The sequence below is a fragment of the Otolemur garnettii genome, unplaced genomic scaffold (genome assembly GCF_000181295.1).
Source record: "Otolemur garnettii isolate 467f Iridium unplaced genomic scaffold, OtoGar3 scaffold00002, whole genome shotgun sequence".
NCBI lineage: Eukaryota > Metazoa > Chordata > Mammalia > Primates > Galagidae > Otolemur > Otolemur garnettii.
Window position 1 is genome coordinate 10,178,180 of NW_003852397.1, and position 8,934 is coordinate 10,187,113.

Genomic DNA, 8,934 nt, shown 5'->3' on the forward strand with positions numbered 1-8,934 from the left:
GAAGCTGTTTATTTGAGATCGATACAATCTTATATATGGTTAGTACAGGGGGAGTGGTTATGCTGTTCTGACGGGAGGGGCCCTGCGCTGTGCTCTGCGTTTCTGTCTCAGTCTTATACAATGTAGCTACTTCTATCCTGTTTACTTGCCAGCACTGGTCTCTTTATAGGCCTTTTCACGTGGGGGTTGAATTAGGCTAGCACTTCCTCTTACGATGTAGTTTAATATTTCTGTTAACCCTTACACCAATTATAATGTTGAGTAGTAATGATGAAAGCAAGCATTACTTCAAGTAATCAAGTTAATTCATTTATTAACTCTAGTAGTTTTCTTGTGGATTCTTCAATATTCACTATATATAAGTTCATTTCATCTGCAATTCAAGATAGTTGACTTGCAGGATTAGGAACTAACTTTTCAAGACAGTTCCTAATTTGGGTGTTTTTTATTTCCTTTTCTTGCCTATCTGCTCTGCTGTATCTTCCAATATAATGTTGAATAGTAATGATGAAAGCAAGCATTACTTCCCTTTTTCCTGATCTAAGGGAAAAAGTGTTCAGTCTTTCACCATTGAGCATGATGTTAACCATTGGCTTTTCATAAATGCCCTTTATCTTATTGAAGCGGTCCCCTTTTATTCCTAGTTGTGTGTGTGTGTGTGTTTAGTCATGAAAGGGTGTTAGATTTTTGTCAAATGTCTTTTCTGTGTCTATTGAGATCATCAGGTGGTATTTTTTCTATAGTGTAGGAATTATGTATATCACATTGATTCGTTTTCTTATGTTGAGCCTTTTCTGCATTACTGGGATACATCCCACTTGATAATGGTTCATAATCCATTTAATATGCTGTTGGATACAGTTTGTTAGTTTTTTGTTGAGTATTCTTGCATCTATATTCCTATATTCTTAAAAGGTATTGTAGTTGTCTTCTCTTGTATCTTTGTCTGGCTTTAGAATCAAGGAAATTCTAGCCTCATAGAATTAGGAAGCTTCCTTCCTTTTCTATTTTTTGGAAGAGTTTGAGAAGTACTGGTGTTAATTCTTCTTTAGATGTTTGGTAGAACTCATCAGTGAAGCCATTTGCTCCTGGACATTTCTTTGTTGGTAGGTTTGTGATAATTGATCCAATCTCATTAAGTCCATTGAGATTTTGGCCATTGTGTGTCTCTGGGAATTTCTCCATTTCATCTAGGTGATCAAATTGTTGGTGTACAATTCTTCATTGTATTCTTTAAAATCTTCTTTATTTCAGTAATGTTGGTAGTTATGTATGTCTCTACTTCTATTTCTGATTTTAATTATTTACATAGCTTTTCTTCTTCTTAGGCAGTCTAGCTAAGGGTCTGTCAGTATTGTTGATCCTTTCTTTCTTTCTTTCTTTTTCTTTTTTCTTTTCTTTCTTTTTTTTTTTTTTTTTTGTAGTTTTGGGCTGGGGTCGGGTTTGAACCCACCACCTCTGTAGGAGGATACCTACTCCTTTGAGCCACAGGTGCTGTCTGTGTTCCTGATCCTTTCAAAGAACTTCTCAAATTTGATGAAATATGTGAGTCTGTGAAAAATTTTGTAAATCCAAGCTCAACAAAATTCATGGAAAAACACAGAGATCCACACTGAGATTCAATGGGCTCTCACTGTTCACCATGAACACTTACATTTTCTTAGCATATCACCTTACATCCTATGTCTATAAACCCAGAGGCAATCTGGTTCAATTTCTCCAGGGGTCACACTTGTTCCATTGGGGTGGAGGAGTGCCTGCTAGGCTCTCAGGGGAGGGAATGGTATCCAGGGATCTAACTACTTCTCTTAAAGATACAAACCAATCTTCCTATTTTCTGCTCCAATCTGCACTGCAGTGTTCAGTGGTGCCTTCCCTTCCTACAACTTTCCAGAGTTCTGTCCTGGGAACTGACTACTTCCTGGCTTTTACCCTTGCCAGTGGTTCTAGCCATCACCTGTTAATGTTCCAAGATGATTATCTCTTTTCTGCTTTCGTCTCCTCTTCCATTCTTCTTCTGGATTTTTTTAAACGTCCTTTTTAATATATTAGTGGGGCTTTGGGAAAGTCCAGAGACAAACTCATCTCTCTCATTTAATCTTCACATCTATCTGATGGTGATAGTATCCACCTTTTATAGATGAGAAAACTGAGGCTCAGGAAACTTGTTCAAGGTCACAAGTAAGTGATGCACCCCAGTTTAAATGTTCTTTATATTTTCCTAGATAGCCTCACTAGGCATAAGTATACACAATTTGGTCCATTATCATGGCTTTAGCAAGTGTTTAAAAAAATTTTATTTGAGAGTTCCCTATGTTCTCTAGGGTAAAAATAAGCAAGGTCCTCCTCACAGAACAGTGGTGATAGTTGCTAAAAAAAGATATTGATAATTGTACAGGAAAGAATAGGATTCTTTTAGGAAATGGAGGACAAGGCAAAAGTGACTCAATTCTAGTCAACTTGAACTCATAGAGAGGATGGTTGACTTGCCACCCCACTGCACACAAAAGCTAACACCAGAGTTCTTTGGAAAGGTTAATAGGTTAGTTATAAGTTTATTGCCTTACAACTCCAAATACCTCCTTCATGGCCTTGCACTGAAATATTAGTGTTTGAATCCTTTTTGCCACCTGGCATGATGTTAAGGAGCTTCTCTTCTCATGTTCTGGTGTTTTTTTCTCACCAGGTCCCCACAAAACATGTAACTTCTTTAGCCTTCACTGGCCAGTTCTAGAACCTGGCCTTTGCAGGGTGTGTGACAGTCAGAGACACCCAGTGGTCAATCACTTCCCCTGCACTGCCTCAGACAGCATCTTTGTAGTTTCTTTTGTGAGACACCTTTCCATGAAAGCTTTCCCTACTACTCCAGAGGGCAGATTTCTGGCAAGTGTTGAAGGGTAGATTTCTAGCAAGTCCCACTCATGTAATGCCTTAGTGACTTCTCTGCCACCCAGTGAGCCAAGAATGCACTCTCTTTAGAGCCTGTATCTCAGCTCTGAGTTGGGTAGGCAGGCTCCTCTTTGGACACTCTATCTCAGCCCCTGGAAAGATGGCTGCTCTGTATATCTACTATTCCTGCACTTAAGGCAATACCTTGCTCCAATCCTGTTGTTAAGTAATGACTATATTGAACTTCTCATGTTCAGATTATAGTTTGGTTTCTGTTTCATGGTCAGACCCTGATGCAAGAAAATTCTAGTCTCTGTGATCTTATGATTTTTTTTTAATAGCAATGCTTGGTATAACAAACTGACTTAAGCTTTAAAAAAGCTAATTTTTATAAGTAAATGCTTAGATATGAGGAAAAAGTTACATTTTCTGGCCAGGCACAGTGGCTCATACCTGTAATTCTAGCACTACATGAGCCAAGGCAGGTGGATTGCCTGAGCTTATGGGTTTGAGACTAGCCTGAGCAAGACTGAGACTACTATCTCCAAAAATAGCTAGGCATTATGATGGGTGCTTGTAGTCCCAGCTACATGGGAGGCTGAGGCAAGAGAATCACTTGAGTCCAAGAATTTGAGGTTGCTGTGAGCTATGATGCCATGGCACCCTACTGAGGGTAACAAAGTGAGACTGTCTCAAAAAAAAAAAAAGAATTGTTAGTAAGTCTATTTTATTCAACAACAAAGAAATACATTTGTTGTACATAAAGATGGAAAGGCACACTGTAATTTTGGACCTTAAAGATCTTGTAGCATAGGAAAGGCAAAAATGTTTTATCTTTCATGCCAACTCTGATTAATGTACTGGCTGTTTGGGTTGACAAAGGTTTTAAGTCCAGAAAGAAATGATCAATCTGTGGCTCAACCGGCTAAGGCGCCAGCCACATACACCTGAGCTGGTGGGTTCGAATCCAGCCCGGACCCGCCAAACAACGATGGATGCAACCAAAAAATAGCTGGGCGTTGTGGTGGGTGCCTGTGGTCCCAGCTACTTGGGAGGCGGAGGCAGGAGCCTCATTTGAGCCTAGGAGTTGGAGGTTGCTGTGAGCTGTGATGCCATAGCACTCTACCCAGGGCGTCAGCTTGAGGCTCTGTCTCAAAAAAAAAAAAAAAAAAAAAAAAAAAAAAAGAAATGATCAATCTGTGATGCCAGGCACAGGGAATAAAGAGGAGTTGTGGAAAAGCACGGTTATTTGTCAGCTGTTACCTAATCACTTCCATAGATTAGTAAGCTGAGGCACAGAGGCTTAAAGGACTATCCAAAGCCAAGCTACATGATGTAAAGACTGGAGCTAGACCCCTACGTATTGTTTCCAGCGCACTGCTCTTTACATGTTGCTGTTCTAAGTGATGGTGTTTTGAGGGGGTCCAATCAGAAACATGAACAAGTTTTAAGTGAGGCTGTTTGTTTACCTTACATAACATGTTTGGGAAATCAGATTAATTGTCCACCATAACCACAAATAGACCGGAAATAAAATGGACTTACAGAGTTTTCTTCCTAACCCTAGAAATAGGATGGTGAAGGAGTTATTAAATTAAGCTCAATGCTTTACCATTTGTTTAGAGATGTATCATATGTCAATTTGGATTTCAAACAAAACAGATTTCAAAAGCAGATTCAGCAACGAAAGGAAATAGCACAGAAATTGTACCTAAGTCTATGACATGTGAACATTAAACTATACAAACAAATGTGTTTGAAAATAACAGTACATATTTTGTTGAAAGGGAGGATGATAGCTAGTTATTATTTCGACTTTGGATTGTAGAAAAATGCTTTTCCTGGAAAATATTGTATGCCCATTGCAGGTATTTAGAGTAAGCTCTTTGCACCTACTTGCCCAAACTTTCTTATTTAGATGTGGAGTAGAAAAGTACATACCTAAATCCTACGGACATTACAAATTCAGCCTTTTAAATAATATTAACGTGTAACTTTTGAAACACGATGAGATGTAGGTCTTCCACCCTTGCACCTGCATGGCTGAAATCCACTACCGGAGCACAGAGGCACTCTCCAACACTTGGCTCTCACCTAGAATCTTGTCAAACACACGCTCAACTTTCCTGCTAGACTTCAGAATAGGAGATTTGCTAAGTGCCTTTCTCACCTAAGGACATATAAATGCAATTGAAAAAAAAAATCAAGTAAATTCTTGTCTCTTTAAATCAAATATTAGTTATTGGTTGCCAGAAATACTTCTTGTTGGTGTGTGTTAAGTAGAAGCAGTTTTCATAATTTGTTCTCTTTTACCTTAGGAATTGCCTCTCCATACAGAATTCCTTGTTTTTTGGAAAGCTTTACCTATACATCACCCTAGGAAGTATATGCCACATGACTAGAAGTGATGCTTGAAATGTTTATTTCTGAAGAAACAACCAAAAAGATGATTATTTAGGTGATAAAAGAGAGAACCCTGAAAGCTACTGACTGATGAAGAGAACCAGAAATTCACAACCCCCAAAGAAATTAGAGTCTCAGATTATAATCATAACTTTGTTCAACTCATTCCTAAACACAAACCACTGGTTACCAGATGGGCATGGCCAGAACTTTTACCTAGTCAGAATTCTGTTATCAACTTTACTTTAGAAATAATTACATATTTCTGCAATGTTTAAAGCAAAATATTCTTAAGTTACTAAATAAAAAGAGCAGACCACAGAATCTAATTGAGGAGTCTGCTCTTCCTGATCATTTATTCTACCAAACATTAATAAATATTTTTATTAATAACCCTAATCATGATCAATTCTCAGCCTTTTGGGTAGATCAAGTGTAATAATCCTAATCATGACTTTACAAAGTGTTCAAAGACCAAAGGGGTTACGTACTCAGCTTAGTAATAGATTCTTGTGGCACAAGAATCCAGTGTCCCTGAGTATTAACTTCACCATACTATATTAAGCTATGATTCCTAAATTTAATTTTTTCCCAGTGTGAATATTAACTGATTCCATTCCCAGCCAAAATAGAAAATTATTCTGGTTCTAAGATTCAGTACTACTTTACTTCCAACTAGAAAAGTCACAAGTAACCAGTTACATTACCACTCCATTATGTTTTATGGATGTAAAGATTAGCAATTAGTGTTATAACTGTTATACTTAAGAAAAACTTCAGTCAGTATACTGAATTGTAGTTTAATTAAGTTTTTAATCCAATATTGCATTCCAAAGAGCCTGTTAGTATGTGTTACTCTGCTTGTTGAATGGACCACCTGTGACTACACGAGAAAACACACAAATAGAAAAAAATTTTAAATGGAGTATCTGCCATCTAGTGGTATAGTAGGGAAATGCAATTGAGTAGCTTCCAAATCTAACCCTTCTGAGCATTATTTCTCCACATAACATTGTAGTAGTAACAAAGCAATGGTTTTATTTTCCATAATCCCTTAACTATTTTGCTTGATACTTCAGTAAATTATGGGGCATTAAGATCCCCCTAACATTGTTAAATCTTATTTGCTTCTTTACTAAAATCAGGTCTCAAAAATATTGTTTCTAGCCACTATGACCTAGTATAGTGCTTTTCAACTTTTTTAAATCTTACTACACACTTAAGCCTAGAGTTAAACTTCCGGGATACACTTTAATTATGCTGATCAAAAAAAAAAAAGAAAGAAAGAAAAAAGGAAAAGTAAGAATATACTTACTGTGCTTTGAACATCTTTGGAAAATAATTAACCATCTTTAAAAATGTTCAAGGCAGGCTCTGTGCCTTTACCTCAGAGGCTAGAGTGCCAGCCACATACACTGGAGCTGGCAGGTTCCAACCCAGCCTGGTCCTGCTAAACAATGACAACTACAACCAAAAAAAAAAGAAAAAGAAAAAGGCAGGAGGCGTTGTGGAGGGTGCCTGTAGTCGCAGCTACTTGGGAGGCTGAGGCAAGAGAATTGCTTAAGCCCAAGAGTTAAGAGATTGCTGTGAGCTGTGATGCCACAGCACTCTACTCAGGGTGATATAGTGAGACTCTGTCTCAAAAAAATGTTTTTCAAGGCACACCTAAGATCCTCTTGCCAGACACTGGTGGGAAATCACTGCATCCTAGTAGTCTGGTACTAGTAGGCATCAAACTGCAACAAAGGGCTTAAAACAACTCATCTGATTATCTATAAGATCGCTTAAATATTTAAAACTTTTAGTTTCCCCTGCACTATTATGGCCCCATCTACCTTCCTTTACCCTAAAACAACAGTAACTAACAGTAGCTAATGCTTAATGAACATTTATTGAGTATTAATCTCTGCAAGAAACCTGAGGTAGGGATTATTCTTTTCCTCATTTTAAATACGAAGCAACTAAGCCAGGCACCCACAGTGGCTCATGTTGGTAATCCTAGCACTCTGGGAGGCCGAGAAGGAGGATTGCTTGAGGTCACAGGTTCGAGACTCTGTCTCTACTAAAAATAGAAAAACTGAGGCAAGAGGATGGCTTGAGCCCAAGAGTTGAAGGCTGCTTGAGCTATGACGCCATGGCATTCTACCTGGGCAACAGCTTGAGACTCTCTGAAACTAACTAACTAAATAAATAAACAACCAAAACACAGAGGTTGGGCACCCATAGCTCAATGGTTAGAGAGCCAGCCCCGAGCATCAGGGGTGGCCCGGGCCTGCTAAACAAACGAACAAAATATAAAAAACAAAACACAGAGGTTAGTGACTTTGCATGTGATTACAGTGAATGAGATCTTAAGCTATTGAAAACTTACTACTATAAGAGTATGCAAACCTATTTTCATAAAAAACCTCAAAAACTGTCCTTTATATCACAATATAAATTTAAAATGCTATAAATCCCAGATAGAGAAATAACAGCACTATTTCTGTATCAAAGCCACAGAAGATGCAGGTAAACCACTCCCATGTAAGAATGTCAAAGAACCGCTCACTGACCGAAGGCTAGTGGCTTTGGGAGAAAGGCAAAGATTATTACATGATGTGTCACAGTACCAGGGATGATTCAGAACAGCACTCCTCCATGCCGCCAAGGGGTGAGAAACAATGACAACACAGCATTTATTACCCTTTTTTTTTGTTTTGAGACGGTCTCACTATGTCACCCTGGGTAGAGTTCTGTAGCATCACAGCACACAGTAACCTCAAACTCCCCGGCTTAAGTGATTCTCTTGCCTCAGTCTCCCAAGTAGCTGGGACTACAGGTGCCTGCTACAATGCCTGGCTATTTTTTGGTTGTAGTTGTTATTGTTGCTTAGCAGGCCTGGGCCAGGTTGGAACCTGCCACCCTAGGTGTATGTGGCCAGTACCCTGCTGACTGAGCTACAGGCACCCAAGTCTTTTTTAGTTCTAAAATGTTACTTTAAAAAATGAAATGGTAGTTTTCGCAACGGGTTTGCCGCCAGAACACAGGTGTTGTGAAAACCGCCCATACAATCCAAAATGGGGAAGGAAAAGACTCATATCAACATCGTCGTCATTGGACACGTAGATTCGGGCAAGTCCACCACTACCGGACATCTGATCTACAAATGTGGTGGCATTGACAAGAGAACCATTGAAAAATTTGAGAAGGAGGCAGCTGAGATGGGAAAGGGCTCCTTCAAGCATGCCTGGGTCTTGGATAAACTGAAGGCTGAGCGTGAGCGTGGTATCACCATTGACATCTCCCTGTGGAAATTTGAGACCAGCAAATACTATGTGACTATCATTGATGCCCCAGGACACAGAGACTTTATCAAAAACATGATTACAGGCACATCTCAGGCTGACTGTGCTGTCCTGATTGTTGCCGCTGGTGTTGGTGAATTTGAAGCTGGTATTTCAAAGAATGGGCAGACCCGTGAGCATGCCCTTCTGGCTTACACACTGGGTGTGAAGCAACTAATTGTTGGTGTTAACAAGATGGATTCCACTGAACCACCCTACAGCCAGAAGAGATACGAGGAAATCGTTAAAGAAGTCAGCACTTACATTAAGAAAATTGGCTACAACCCTGACACAGTAGCATTTGTGCCAATTTCTG

At 39.1% G+C, this 8,934-nt stretch overlaps 1 pseudogene across 1 annotated transcript; it reads left to right on the forward strand.

Annotated features, from left to right (window-relative positions):
* Window positions 1-8,279: 8,279 nt before the first annotated feature.
* On the forward strand, window positions 8,280-8,930 carry LOC100942648 (annotated as a pseudogene). The gene has a single exon (XR_001161245.2). The product of XR_001161245.2 is annotated as an elongation factor 1-alpha 1 pseudogene (transcript).
* Window positions 8,931-8,934: the final 4 nt, after the last annotated feature.